A 16140-nucleotide genomic window follows, 5' to 3' on the forward strand; every position below is an offset into this window, starting at 1 on the left:
GCTGTTGGACTACTTAATGCTGACAGGGGTCAGATTCATATTTATGATTAATAATCTTTATCGGTTGTGTGAGTAAGCAGAAAAAAAATGCCCTATTTCGGATTAATACAATTATCTGTTCCTAATTAATATATATTACTACTACCACTATTACTAATAACAGCAACTTAGATAACAAGCTTTTGTTTATGTGGACATTCGTACAACACTTTATTCAATACTACAGAGTCAAAGTTAGATTTTTTTTTTACAAGGTATACTTTCAAATTAAAAAAAAAAAATCCTAATGGTAGTTGTGCAAATCTTGTTAATTAAGTTAGTTGTATTAGTTATACATAATATGTCTAGTAGGGTCTCCCATAGCAAATTCGTCCTGGGTGGGGGACCAGACAAAGAGCAATTCAGAAGAAACTTATTAGAATATCACTGAGGGAACAGTTTCCCCTTCCCAGGAGAGGGTTATTGGGGCCCCGGCCTGGAGCCAGGCCCACCACCCGCAGGAGGCATCATACACTGAAAAAATGGGAATTGGCAGGCTTTTGAATTTGCACAAATGAATTTAGTTAATGCTACACAAGCCTTTCATGTTTCTCTTATTTACATGATTAAATAAAGTACCATTTACTTGATTATAAACAATACTGAGACTACTCATTTTTCTTGCATTGAATTAAAGTGACTAAATTAGAATACTAAAACCATTGTAATCATGTTTGACCACAACCGGAAATGATGCAATATATTCAAAGACAACAACTAAATATGATTGGATAATAAGACCTAGAGTCTTATCCAATAAGACAACAACATAATTTAAGGAGAGCGCAATTGACCGCCAGATTCTGGAAGACTGTTTAGCCGCATGCAACCTTTGGCACTGAGTCAGGCATACTGAGAAGGTAAGTAATTTAAATACATTTGTTTTAGTTGGGTACGTTTTCACAGAATTGTTGTAGTGCATGCTATATGAAAAGTAATCTGTAATGCATCTACATGTTGTTTTTACAGTGCTAGCTAAAGTTGGTATTAGCTTTGTGGCTAAAACTGAAAAATAGTATCAAATTGCAGCTGTTGTTGGTCAGATATGGAATTTATGCATGTGACAGAGAGCACTGACGTTTTTTATGGCTTAGCAAGTTAAAACGTCACTGAGAGAGCGCCGTAGTGTTTGTGTTACTCGTGCTAGTTATGGCTACAGTGGCTAATTAGTCCGGCTCTAACCGTCAGAGTTTAAGAAGCTGGGAGCGCCACAGTGCCATAACTTAATTCTTGCTGCTGACACGCACTCAAGTTATAATAAGGATCCTGCCACCTTAGACGTGGGTTTAAGAACCTGTGCCCATAAATGCCAAATCATTTTTCCATTTAGTCATTGTTTTAGGTGAAGTGTCACTTGACTATTCTATCGGTCAAGCCCAAATAATACAGCAGATATCTACAAGGAGATAAGTTTGTTCAACAGAGTATGTCTTATTAAGTGATGTATTGTGAATTTTCCAACATCGTCCTAACAAAAATTAGTACTGGCCCAAAGGGCAGCAGGTGGATTGCCAGAATACTGAAAAACCATATCTGCATTGTACCACAGCATATTCTACATTGTCAGAGAGCTTGGTGGCTGGTACAGAGAGCACGACAGAGCTTTTGAGCTCAGCCCAGTATCCACAAGAATATTCGCTCTCGTTTCACTCTGAACTCCTTGATACTTATCCATTGGTTGACTATGAGATTGGATTAGTCCACATTGTGACTCTAAAAAGGCATATAGAAATAAAAGGTGTTCATATAAGTGTAATAGGTTCAGTCGCATGTATTTCATTAGATAAATTCTTCTTTTTTTATGTCTGATCTTTATAACTTTGACTATTGGGTATGGATAGCTTTATGAAAACTAAACTGAAATGATTCTTTTTGAATGTCTGATATGTAATTATTTTTTGCCTACAGAGTCCTCTGGTCCTAAAGACTGTTTTGGCTGACGGGAACCTGTCAAAGGCTCACTCTCTAATGGAGCGCCTGAATCAACTGAGGATCTCATCGTTGAAGTCAAGAGACAGTGTTGTCTTCAGGGCAGTTTCAGACTTCAGTTTATGGATTCCTTGTTTGGGAACAAGTTTCTTAACCTCACCTCAGTTTCAGAAATAGCAGACAAAGGGACTCTTAAAGCTATTGACATGCCAAAGCCCACCACATGGACATAAAAAAGAGTAACAGAGTTGGTGAAACTCAAGATGGAAAAGACTTTTTCATACAGAAGACATGAAGATGTTCGTGATGCACCAATGGTAGAGGCTTTCATGGCAAGATGGCCTGATCTATTTGACTTCCACGAGGTAAGGTTTGCCTCATACACGGTGTTCTTGTGGTATTAGCCTAAAATGGTTAAGGCACAGTTGTTATTTGACAGCCCATTTCTTCAGCATGAGTGATTGCAGCCTTCTTCCAGGTATTAAACCTTTGAAGCTCATTCCTCTGTGCTCATGTTTTCAGATCAACGCTGAGTTTAAGAGAATTGCCACCATCCCCCCTCAGACAAAGTTCGTGGCTCAGCTGGCTCTCCACTTGGACAACCTGGTGAAGTTGGTCAACAGAAGAGGAGAGCTTGGACTAATACTGAAAAGAATTGTGGCATAAATGGATAATGTAAGTGATAAAGCCTGAATTTCAAATGTTTTCCCATGATAAATTCTCTCATATTGTATTTTTACATCTGCTTGTTTTTTTAACCTTCACTTTGTCAACTTATTATTAATTGCCAGTAAACCTATTATTAATTTGTGTGCCTTTACTTTAAAAACATTCATGTAAAGTACACTATTAAAACTTAAATGAAGGACAAGGGCTGAATGAAGATGCTAATTACATACATTTCATTTCAGTGTGAAGATGTTGATGCTGCGTCTGTCAAGGGAGTGTGTATCTACATGTGTGAAGACCCTGGCATGCTTATCCGGGAGTATGTGGTATGTACTTGTGTTTTTGTTTTTTTTTCCTTTTCGGACTTTCCAGTGTGTCATATTACTTACTTGGCATGAAATGACTAACATGGCTTCTTTTTTACAGGGCATGGAAGAACGTGCCATCAGTGAGACTGTTGAAGACACCACTGTTCGAATTTATCATCTTAAAGAGCAAGCTTCAGCAGATGAACAAGAGTTGTCCTCGCAGGCATCAGGGTGGCGAAGAATTTGGATAATGTAGCATTTGCTGTGATAATGCTATTTGGACTCATGTATGCACTAAACCTTGCCTACCCTGCTGACCTTCGCTACAACTTTGACGTTTTCCAGAAGGTTTTCATGGAACTGGATGGAGCTAAGCTCTCTAAAGTTCTTGCTTTCAAAAACCATCTGTTTCATTGAGAAGTCAAAGACTGCACTTCTGCAATTCTTTGCAGTTTTTCATTTTGTGTTCAGTAACGTTATACTGCTTATGTTTTTATTGCTTTCCCCTCATGTGACTGCAATGAAGGATGATTTTTCCTTTTGGTAAGAAATTTTTACTGATGATTTTTAGCAATATGTTCTAAGTCAACCTTAATGTCCTGCTTATATGTCTAAAATGAAGATTAAAATTCATGTAGGTGTTTGGTATTAGTTATGTAACAATGTCATTTAAGGCTCAACTTAGTTGAAATCTTGTACAGATAAATACTTGTACAGAAGCTGAAACTGTTGTCAAATAATACACAAGTTATATTTGTGTAAATATGTTTATTCATAAAAGCGTGTTGCTTTTTTTCAGGTAGTCTTAATTTAGTTTACATTTTCAATTGTGTAATTAATACAAATGTTATATGTAAGAGATGACAGGATCATCTATAAGCACTTTCTTTTATTTGCTGCTAAGGTCAGTTTTTTGTGAAATATTTGCAAATATATTCTCAAACTAACTTTTTCTTTTAGTTATTTCTGCAGGCTATCTTTAAAAATGTGTTAACAAGTTTATATGGATGTGATTTTGGACTTGTTCATGGCAGAATTGCTGCTTTCACTGCTGTTACAGTTTAATAAAGGTGAATTGTTCAGTAGCACTCAGTCTTTGCCTTTTTTGTCAATAATGATCAGTTAATATTTCAATTGAAAAAATTAAGTAGGATTTAAAGCCATAAGTTGTGTTGCAGGAACATAATTGCAATGTGTTTACATTACATAATATCATTGCGTACCACTGGCAAATAAAAATAAGTTGGTGTTAAACATTAAAATATATTGACATTATGCAATACATTGATATTATGATAATAGATTAATATTAGTACATCAAACATGATTTGTTTAAGTAATCTGATGTAAATAAAATACTTTGATTTGACAAGCATTAATTACTTGAGGGAAAGTGGAAAATTAAGTCAATCATACTTATTCATATTATGTGGGACCGATGTACACAATAAAATCAAGTAAATTGAAAGAACTTTTTTTTTCAGTGTAGGAGTCGTGTGCATGTGTACTGTGTACCGGGCGGCAGCCAGGAGTGGAAGCCCTGGCAGACTGAGATCAAGACTGTCAATTGGGACATGGAATGTCACCTCTCTGGCAGGGAAGGAGCCTCATTTAGTGCATGAGGTTGAGAGGTACCGGCTAAATATAGTTGGGCTCACCTCAACGCAGGGCTTGGGCTCTGGAAACAGTCTCCTGAAGAAGGCCTGGACTCTGTCTCAGTCCAGAGTTGCCTCTGTAAGAAACGGCGGGCTGGGGTGGGTTTTCTAATGTCCCCTTGGCTTGCTGTCTGTACATACCTAACCATGTCACCTTGGACAACACACTGCCAACATTTACACAATATGTGGCCTGTCCCACCAGGGGGGAGAGAATCTTAGATCTGCTCTATGCTAATGCCAAGGATGCATACAGCTTCTCTTCTCTCTCCACACTGGTAGTAGGGCTGGGCCATATCATACCATTCATGGTAATACCGGTATAATGTTGGGCAACAATAAGAAAATTAAATATAAAATAGAATATGGGTGAAAAATGCATGCGCAATGCCTTTGTTTTCATATGCACATGACGGAAAAAGCATGGCGGCGACAGAGAATGAGAAGGGGGAAAGCGGATCGTTGAATGAAACAGATGAACCAGAACTGGTTTGTAAAAATGCTGCAGCTTCAGTGGTGTCCCATATGGAAAAGATATATATAAATCTTATAAAGTTTGTATCTGTCTTGTATAAAACTTGTATGAAAAGCATACAAGAGTGAAAACACATAAGATCCCTTGAAAAATTATATAATGAAACTTGTATGTTTTGGATACTTACTAAAAAATATATGAAAGTAATGAGAAAGTGGCCACTTTCATGAGTAAATCATATATGTTTTTACTATTTCTTTTCCATATGGGGTGGAACTCGTTTAGCTTTCATCCGTCAGATACACAAAGCACTATTTTTGGTAGTCATGCTAGCGGGCCGTCGTTATTACCGTGTTTTTTAGAAAATACAACGCACTTAGAATGAATCCTTTAATTTTTCTGAAAGTCGACAGAGCCCCTTATAATCCCGTGTGTCTTATGTATGAATTCTGGTTGTGTTTACTGACCTCGAAATGAATTTATGTGCTCGGCGCTCAAAAATTTGTCGAATGTTCAGTACGACTTTGCTAAGCTACGAACCCGCACCGCTTGATGGACTGTCGAAGCATTACGGAGCCTCGCGGAGTGATACGTGCTGTGCTTCAACATAATATTACCGTATTGTGTGTGTATAACCTCTTTTTAAGTATTGTGGATATTATACATGGTAATGCTGAGGATATGTCGGCCAATTTCCACTGGAAATGCCTTTTGGCATCAGTTGCTTGTTTAAGTGAAAATACATGTTTTCATACATTTTTAAAATATAAAACATCAATATATGTTTTTTTCTAATAAAGTTGTTGAGTTGTAAAGTATTTTGTCTATTTTCATTATATCATCAGTTATATCGTTATAAATATTTTTGGTCATATTGCCCTGCTCTACTGGGTCACTCAGATCACAATCTGATTGACCTCACCCCCTGCTCTGTGCCGATTGTGAGGAGAGAACCATCCTGAGAAGCATCAGGAGGTGGTCAGAAGAGGTATTAGCAGAACTACAGGGCTGTTTTGAGGTACATAATTTTCCTAGGAATTAATAAAGTATTGTGATTCTAATGACTGAAAGCAGATACTGCGATAACATCAAAGTCTCAAAGATTTATTTAACAGCATGCTAGGGGAAACAGGTTTGTGTCCATGATTAAGGAAAAGCAGGCTGGTACAGCAAGTGAGGCACATGAGAAGAAAATTTCACAGTGAAAAGCTAAAAATGGAAAAATACAGAGTCTAGACTTGTAACCACATATAGTGTTGAAGGAATCTGATGACAAGTGGATTGAGAATTTGTCTTTGGACAGGGATGTCCAGCCAATGGCCTGGAAAGCTGCCGGTAACAGTGTGCTGAACGTGGCTCAGACGAGGCAGGACCAGACAATGGAGTAACAACAACAGGCGATGTGGCCGTCACACACGTTTGAGCCAGTGGCGGTGCTAAAGGCAACGGCATGGGAGCTGCAGATGGTGGCTGAAAGGACTCACCAAATTTATCAGCGGACACGAGGTGCTGAAGCAATTCCTCAGATCCTTCAGCAGGGACTGAAGATGTGTGGAGCATCTCCTCAGGCCCCCCAGAAGAGGCAGAAGATAGCTGAACGGGCCCATAGGACCCTCCAGCAGAGGCAGATGGCTGAACGGGCCCCTGGGACCCTCTAGCAGGTACAGAAGATAGCTAAACGGGCCCTTTGGACCATCCAGCGGGAACAGGAGACAGCTGAACAGGCCCCTCAGATCATTCAGCAGAGGCAGATGGCTAAACGGGCCCCTCAGACCCTCTAGCAGGTACAGAAGATGGCTAAACGGGCCCTTTGGACCATCCAGCGGGAACAGAAGATGGCTGAATGGGCCCCTCAGACCCTCCAGTGGAGCCAGAAGACCTTTTGTCCCAGTAGACAAAAGGAACTGTTAGCCATGCTCTCCAGAGCCCCCAACGGACACAAGGAAGTGCTTGCCGGGCTCTCCTGGGAGCCACGGAGTGCTGGATTAGCTCACCTGAGTTACCAGCAGGAGCAGATGCAGGGCCAGTAGGTGTGGGGACCCCTGGCTGTATAGCTAGCTGAATTGATGGTTGAGTGGATGACTGAACTGATGACTGTACTGACTGTTGAGTTAATACCTAAAATAGTGATTGAACCATAAGCTCCGTTAATGATTGAACTGCACACCGGGGAGAAGGTTGAGCTGCACACTGAGCATGTAGCTGAACCGCAGACAACATAGTAGGTAACTGACCTGCAGGCTGTGCTAAAGTGCTAAGAGCAGGAACACGAGCCCAAGCTGGCGACTGAACTGCAGACAGCTGAGTAGCTGAAGACTGAACCGGCGGCAACACTGGAGACTGAACCGATGAAAATACAGACAGCAGGGCTGCACACTGGGGAGATGATGGAGGCTGAAGTAGGAGCTGAGCAGGATCACAGATTGACAAATGACCAGGCTCAACGAAAAAAAAGTTTTAGTGAAATCAGCTCACTGTTCAGAGTGAGCAGATGCAGGTGGACAGCAGTCCCTTAAATCTTTAAAGCCAGAGCTGACAGTCTCAGGTATGGTTTCAGAAAAGGGAGTCTCTGTGATCATAGGTAAAAATCAGGGAGCCACCGTTATTCCCATTAGGCATATGAAAAACAGCCCCAAAATAAACAGTCCCAATTTCTGAAAAAACAGAAAAAGTATCTCTTTCACTCACCACATCTTGCTGCTCTGAAGTCCCAAAACCCTGCTGTGGAGAGACATGCAGGCAGCGCGGCTCTGCTTTCTTCTCGGAGGTGGCTCCGACGGGCCAGGCATCTCCACGTCCAAAATGCAGGCACGGCTTAGATACAAGGGAGTTTTATTCAGGAGGTTAGGTGCAAACAGAGCGGGAGAGGGCATAAACAGAAACTAAGGATAACATACTGAGAAAATTAATAAAACTGAAAACCTGAAAACTTAAAACGCAGAAACACAAGAAGACTCAGGAGGACAACACAGACAGTGCCATGAGGAGCATGAGGGAGACACGGCTGAACCTAATTGACATGACGAGACAGGGAGAACTGAATACACTGACATAAGACACAGACTTTCACAATAAAACAGGTAATATACACTGACAGAACTAAGAGACATGACATACAGAAGGGACACACAGACAGGGATGACTTAACACTAAACTGAGAAAAATCATAACCCAAAACCAAAGAACTAGAAAACCACAACCAGAATATATAGCACTAATAATAACAGACACAAAACGCTGGGTCAGATGAACCAGGACCATGACAGGTGATTGATTACACAAAGTCAGAGGTAAACTCAATTCAGTTTTGTGTATATAATGCCAAGTGACACAAACATTTGCTTTGAGCTGCCTAATAATTTACGGTAAAGACCCTTACAATAATACAAAGAAAACTGAGTATGAGCAAAGGGTTTGATGACAGCTGCAAGGAAAACCTCCCTTTTAACAGGAGAAACCTCCAGCAGTACCATGCTCAGGAAGGGTCTGCCATCTACTGTGACCAACTAGAAGACAGGAGGAAGCCTCACTGTGAAAGACAGCCAGAAATTAATAATGACTAATATTCAAAATGCAAAGAGGTGTATATACACATAGCAATTGAAAAAAGAAGATAGAAAAAGAAACACTCTACGCTTCTCTTGAGCCTAACTTAAAAGCATTTCTATGATTGAGGGTTTAGAAGATCATTTCCAAACTACTTAAGATTTATAAGCTATAAACTGTTCCATTAGGTCATGAATATTGGCTTTTTCAAATGAAAGAAACTATTTTCACAGGATTGCCTTAATTTCCTTTGAAAGTCATTTGACTACTAGGATGCAATTTCATTATCAGAATTCACCTGCCTGACATCTTACTCTGATCCACAGCCCTTTCAACCTCCTAACCTCAAAGGATTTTTATAAATTTCTATAAGTTACATTGACTTGCACTGAGAGCCATTCCATAATCAGAATCAGAATGACAGAAACCAGCGTTTAATTTCCTAATCAGAAGAATCAGGACTCTGTCGAGGCCCAAATCAGTCTTGGACAGTTAATATAGGTATGAATGATCTTCATTTAGCTTTCTGGGGCTCTTCTTCATGAATACTCCTCCATGATGTCCCAATCTCCATTGTGTTCTCTTATCAGCTGAGTTTATCATACCTTTGTTGCAGAAGCTCCTGTGAAAAAACACTCTAAATTTTAAGGACTGACCTACCTGAAGGACTCATCTGCCTGAAGGATTCACCTACCTGACTCCCCACTGTCTATCTCCTAAACTAAAAGGATTATTATCTTTGCTAACTCATTCAGTCCAGCAGACGATTATCTGATGATGTGGTCTCGTAACATATGCCAGCGTGATAGCAGCTGCCCCTGATAAGTATAAATTATATGAATTACAAACTTTAATTTCAATGACACTGTGGACTGAGTTTTTTCAGGAATGCTTGTCACCACACCTGTAAAGTATTGGATAAAAAGATTAAAAACCATATACTATGCCATAACATCATGATTTACAACCATTCCGAAAGGAAGATCCGATATTCATCTTGAATCCCAAATTGATCTTAAATTGACCACTTCTTGATCCTTGTATCATATAAATAATGTTTCAAGCTACTTGTAAAAAGGTAAAACCATCTTTAATCCCCAACTTTGATAAAAAAATGCCTTTTTGGTCTATGGGCTGATTGGAACTCTTTTCATCACATATGTAGAGTATCCTTTAATTGTCCCACAAAGGGAAATTTGGTTGTAACAACAGCAAAAAGACACATATAAAAAAAACAGAACAGGACACAGGACATTCATGTTTTGAAATACAACTGAAACATCCAAAAATATAGGAAAGAACAGTTAACTGCTGTATCAGATGTATTAATGTAAGAAGAAAAAAGTGAACTTCCAAATGGTACATCCATCAATGCAGGAATCTAAAGTCCAAGTGTGACATGCAAATGTATCCAAATGAATAAAGGGATCGGCAATTCCAAATATAATTTCCCATTCCAAGTTGGTGTTCCATGGAGCGCTGGCGCCCCCCTGAAACCAGCGGTACTGCAATGAAAATTGTAACTTTGATGATTTTTCACAACAGAGCACTAAGTGATATGAAAACAAAAAAAAATGTACTGATAAAGCACTTCTAGATCTACTATAATCCAAAAGATGAAATGCTTTTGAGATGTTTTGTAACAAATATGATTTTTTGAAATTGTTGGAATTTCTTCCAGATGAGTGATATTCTCACCTTGCCACCCCTTAGTGAGGATAGTAAATGGCAAACTGAACTAAGGGTACTCATAAGATACTGATGAGAACATAACACTTACCTGAGTGCAGTGTTCAAGATCGCCAGTTTGGTTGCTGATCTCAAGAGTAGACTTATCCTGAAAACAGAGACATGACTTCACTTACAACTACAAAAACATCACCAACTACAGTCATCATTAGGCCTACACTTATAACTTTTGGGGACGGTTCTAAACAATGACTTTTTTTGTAAAAAAAAAAAAAATGCTCTTTTTTCTGTTACTGTTATTTTAGATGAAGGGACACCTAAATATGAGGAAAGTCAGGGGTTAAATTGGGATTTCACGGGTGGGGAATCCCTAACTAAGGTTATATTGGCTCAGGGATTAGACTTCACTCACAAAATTGTTTTAGTATGTGCAATCCAGGATATTTTCCTCTCTTCACTGTACAGGCTGTGATCAGCTGACCTGTGTTGACCCTGGTCTGAGGTTTACTTCTGTTTGTGATTTTGCACAAATGAATGTCAGTAGATGTTTCATGAGCTAACATGACTGATTTTCACCCTTTACACTGACAGTTCAGCATTCATGCCGTCTTTATACTAGACAGTATAAAATCGGTATGAAGGTGGAGTTGTAAAGTAGTGGAGTTGTGAATGAATCTAAGCATAATCAGCTTATATTCAAATTAATTTCTGCTACACTTCATATAATCTAACTCTGACATTGAGCACCAGTCACACACATAGTTCTTTACATTAAATCAAACACAGTACAACAAACGAATCTGTTTATCCTGAAGTAAAATGTGGGGAGTAAAAGTAAAAAGCTGGCAGAAAAATATTGCCAAAATCCAAAGATTCTTTTCTTATGTATTGACCACTTTAGTAATAGTAATATCACATTCTCAATTAGTTATATACATGTAGAATAGCACCACAAATAGACCATATGCTCTATCACACATACACACACACACACACACACACACACACACACACTGGGGCCATTGTAAATTCATGGGAGACATAGTGAGGCTCCTTCTGCTTATCAGGGAGGGGAAAGAAGGGAGGCAACAGTAAAGTAGAAAACATGGTCGTAATTCTCTCTCTCTCGTAATGGAAAGTATAAAGGTTCAGGCTGAGCTTAAGGTATAGACGTATTGCACGACACTACTTCATTACACTAACAAAGCATTTGTACTTTAATACTTCCCACCTCTGCACTGACTACATGTGCCTGATACTACCACTACTGGCCAGAGGGGCCGATGGTGCGATATGGCAGCCTCGCTTCTGCCAGTCTGCCCCAGGGCAGCTGTGGCTACAGCTGTAGCTGCCTCCACCAGTGTGTGAATGTGAGAGTGAATGAATAGTGGCACTGTAAAGCGCTTTGGGTGCCTAGATTATTATTATTACCATTACAACCATTAAAAGACAAATTGATTGAGATTTTCACATATGATTAAAATGATAAAATGATAACCAGTAACATAGAAATAGAGGTTACTAACATTAGCTTCGAGATGGTGGGCAAGACTTCTTTGAAAACGTCAGAGCGCAAATATGTGATGTCTTGATAAACCGAGCAGATATTTGAAGTTTACACAGATACATTCACGCCTGAAAATATCTTAAAAGTTTATATTGTGACCCAGAAAGAGTAATATTAAAATTAAGTAGCTGCCACTATTGTTAGAAACAAATTGGCTGGGCTGCGCTATGAATTCTGGGATACATTGGGTCACGAAGGATAAACCGACTCGGCCTTCAAATGCAACCTAAGAAGGATGCAGTCGGGATCTCGCAAAAGTTTTGCGAGATTTTGCAAAAGTTCTGTAGTAATAAGAGGCTCTGGGGGGCCTCTTATTACTCCTTGTAATTTTGCAAGGAGTGCTGTAATGTCTGCCCTTTGCAATAGGGGTTTGTGCATCACATGTACTTGACCTTTCTCACTGTGTCACGGAAGCATGAAACCTTCACACATTAACATCACATTGTTCATTACATTACATTCAGTAAATTTTTTAATTTTTAGCTTTTAAAACTTTTACTTGTTTTATTGGGGAACGTAACCTCACATATTCTGATGCAGATTTCTGACCTCCAAAATTATTTCAGAATTGAAAACTGTGTGGCTCATTTATGTTGCTGAAACAACACTTAGTATTTAAAAGTAGTTTTAATGTTCAGTTTTTTATCAAAGAGACAAAGACAAACTTATGCTGCTCTAAATAAATCTTGTAATCATTTAATATTCATCATTTTCACTATCACTGTGATTCATTAACATACGCATAAAAACATATCATCACGAAGCCCAGAGTAAAGATTTGACTCGTGCAGCAGTCACTACTATTAACAGGTTCAGTAAAAAAAAAAAAAATAGCTGTAGAGATTTTTTTAAAATTTTTTCAGGTGAGATTAAAGCTAAAAAAAAGAAAAGAAAAAGGAAAACAAAAGACTATCCAGCAATCTGCATAGAGTGTGTGGTTTTTTGTAATATATTTGTAATTAATTGTGAATTTAATTTTAATTGTGGTATTTATATCTCTAAATAATAGACACATAATATCTGCACACACTTTTTTACAATATTTACTTCCACATTTCTTATATCGCTATGTAACTTTATTTAAAACAGAGTCATGGCATGAGGAGAGGAAATTTTGCTAAAGCAATTAATGTTAAAAACCTTATTTAGCCTCTCAAAATATAAACTACTGTAACCTACTGAGGCTGAGCCCACAGGAGTTGAGAGCTGCGGTCCTCACTCAGCAACTGACTTCTACTTTTGTTTGCTCAGACGGTGTGAAAGCAAAGTTTCAGATCAGGTAGCAGCATGAAACCAGACACCTCATGTCATGCTCAGTATCAAACTTGGCAGTTATATTTTATTTGCTCACCACAAACTCGGTGCGTCTGTTTTGGAAAAAAGTAATGTGACACTTTGACGTTAGCGGTTGACCACAGTGGGGGTCTTTGAAAGCTGCAGCAGCTCTTTTACTGTAATAGCATTCATACATGTGTAAAAATGGAAAGAAGATCGAACATGGTGATTAAACTTATTTAGAAGTTGATTCAAACTGTATATATACTTGTAACCACGTGGAAATGGTAAGCAGCTATTTCTGAACAAACAAAACCGTTAACAGGTTACAGACATTGCTGTCTGGGTTTGATGTTGTACATCAAACCCAGACAGCAATGTACAACTTGATTAATAAAAACAAAACAATATGTAATAACATTTGGTCACGTCTTTGTTTTTACTCTCACTCAGATGTGATTATGTTTTCAGTCATCTCTCTCTGCAACCTGTAAGACACAAAAAAGGTGCAGAAGAAACAATATAAAAACAGGATTGGAAAAAAAATACTTTACTTACTTACTTACTTTACTTTACTTAAAAAAAAATACTTTAATGGTGCATATTACGCACCAATTTATAGAATAGTTTCCAAAATAAAGAACATTCTGTGTAAAACATTAGTTTTCCTGTTTTGTAAAATCAATTTTTACATACACAAATCTAGGAGTGAGTGAATGAGTGGTATGTATAAAAAGTATAAATCTTCCATATACTTATAGATCTCTATAATCCATCACAGATTGTGTGAATGCAGCACATAAGGCATCCCTGTCCCCACTCTTACTTACATATTGTACTGTAGAATAGAAGGGATCCTCTGCTATGGGTTGGCAGGGACCTGTTGAGGGCATCTCTGTGCTGGTTCCTGATTCTGCTTTGACAACCGATGGAATTAAATCAGTTGGCATCCAAAATACTTTACATAATAAAACATTTATTTGTTGAAGATCATTTAAAATTATTTGCTGATGTTTCTGATGTCTCAGTGCCATCATGGAAATTCCTTTGAATCACAACAGTCTTACCTTGTAGTTGAGTGTCACCATGGCCTAAGCTGTAGTAAATAGGTCTTGAGGGGAGTGAGGGGAACAATAACCACGATTATCCCTGTCTGTTATTCAATGTATTCATTAAGCTTAATTTTTAAGAAAATCTGACATTCAGGGTTAGAAAAGAAAATCTGTGTCACTCCTAAATCATTATGTAAGGGGTGCTAATCGAACACTGAGCTAACAAAAACCTTAACTTTCCAAATGAGTTTCTGCTGTCTGCCTGATAATTCTCATTTGACCAGAAGAATATCAGCTTCTCTTAAGAGCTTCTTAGTATTTTTTTACTATTGTACTAAACTAAGATATTATACTTTAGTTCTGATCTATATGTTTTACATTTACTGTACAACATATACTCTAAAATTTTCAGACACTTTTATGAATTTATTTAATTTCAAATTTTTTTGACTATGATATATTTCTTTCCTTTATGGGTGGTCAAATGGTAAAATTCTTGATTGTATTCTGCATTTTTTTCCTCCTTCATTTAAATACTTTTTGAGACAATTAATGATAATTCACTGAATATTATCGTTTAAAAGAGAAACAAATTGTGTTAAATGTAAAGTTAATTTTGAAACTGAATGCATGTCTGAACGTGTCATGTAACTATTTCGAGCTGTGAGATACACTACGTGTTTAAAAGAGCTGCTGTAAAATTGTGGTTTGCATTTGAGCTGGACGTTTTGAAAAAATTATCACTCGCATCTATACATTTATGAATAATGTAATAACCAACCTACAGACAACACCACATGAGTAAACAAAGGCGAAACTTTTTTCACAGTCTTAATTTTGTGATATTGTTGCTCCATAAAATACCTCCTGTCTTCCTGTTTTTTCTTACAAAAGCATATGTTGCTCCTCCTGCATCCACTGTTTCTGCCTCTAAAAAAAACAAATAAAAGAAGAAAATATGTCAAACAGGCACAGATAGTTTCTCAGTTTAAGCCAGTTAGCTTATAGAGTTCACTTTTATTTAAAATCTTTGGATGATAAATTTTAAAACGCATCTGCCTGACAGACAATAATTTTGCAGATTTTATGCTACTACTACTACTGATAATTTCCATTACCTCTCTTCCAGTAACCTTTACCAAAGTGATGCAGTCCCACTGTGACCAACAGAGCACTGACTAAAATGGTTGCAATGATCCAAGGTGTGGCAGCAGAGGAGGAATGAGTCATGTCTGGTTTGAAAGCACAGAAGTGTTTAAATGAGACAAGAATGGTAAATCATCAAAGGTTAATTTATAGCTTCTTCGTATTGACATTTAAAAATCTTACTAATCAACTTAAAAGCTTCTAAAACGCGATGGAAATGTTGGCACACCTGTTTTAGTTGTTTAAATCTGCAACTTAGGTTTGAACACTAGAAACTTCTCAGTATTTCACAAATGCTAATACAAAGAGATTTAACAGCTTTGCATAAAGAGCATCAGCTGTCATTCAGATCACCTTATTTTAAAACATCTCAGTGTCTCACCTGTGACTTTCAGCCAGCTTTCTGGTGATTCTCCAGCTCCTGAGATGCTACACTTGTAAAGTCCTTCATCTGACTTTGAAACTCTCTGGATGGTCATGTTTCCTGTGGAGCTTTGATAGATCAGACGTCCATCTTTGTAGAAATCAGCTGTTAAGTTGGAGGGTGTAATTTTGTTCCTGCAGCTCAGAGTCACAGTTTCTTCCATTAACACAGGAACAGCAGGACTCTCCAGGATCACAGGACCAGCTAAATGAGATGCATTTGATAGTTATATATTACATACAATCAGTTTTTTTCAGAAAATAATGTTGTTTTGATGAAAACTGTAGGAATGTTTAGCTTATTTTAGAGTTTCGAAATGTGTTAACATAGAATGTAGAATTATTGTAGAGACGCTGACACTGCCCT

The 16140-nt window shown here is 38.0% G+C and overlaps 1 protein-coding gene and 1 pseudogene across 4 annotated transcripts in view; both read left to right on the plus strand.

Moving 5' to 3' along the window:
- Positions 1 to 16140, plus strand: part of LOC148103660 (acyl-coenzyme A thioesterase 2, mitochondrial-like) — a 139268-nt gene that overhangs the window by 23863 nt on the left and 99265 nt on the right. The gene's annotated exons all lie outside the window — the stretch shown is intronic.
- LOC148103662 (uncharacterized) lies at positions 1892 to 4033 on the plus strand (annotated as a pseudogene).

This window comes from Neolamprologus brichardi, chromosome 3, assembly GCF_056152115.1.
Source record: "Neolamprologus brichardi isolate AB-2024 chromosome 3, ASM5615211v1, whole genome shotgun sequence".
NCBI classification, from domain to species: Eukaryota; Metazoa; Chordata; class Actinopteri; order Cichliformes; family Cichlidae; genus Neolamprologus; species Neolamprologus brichardi.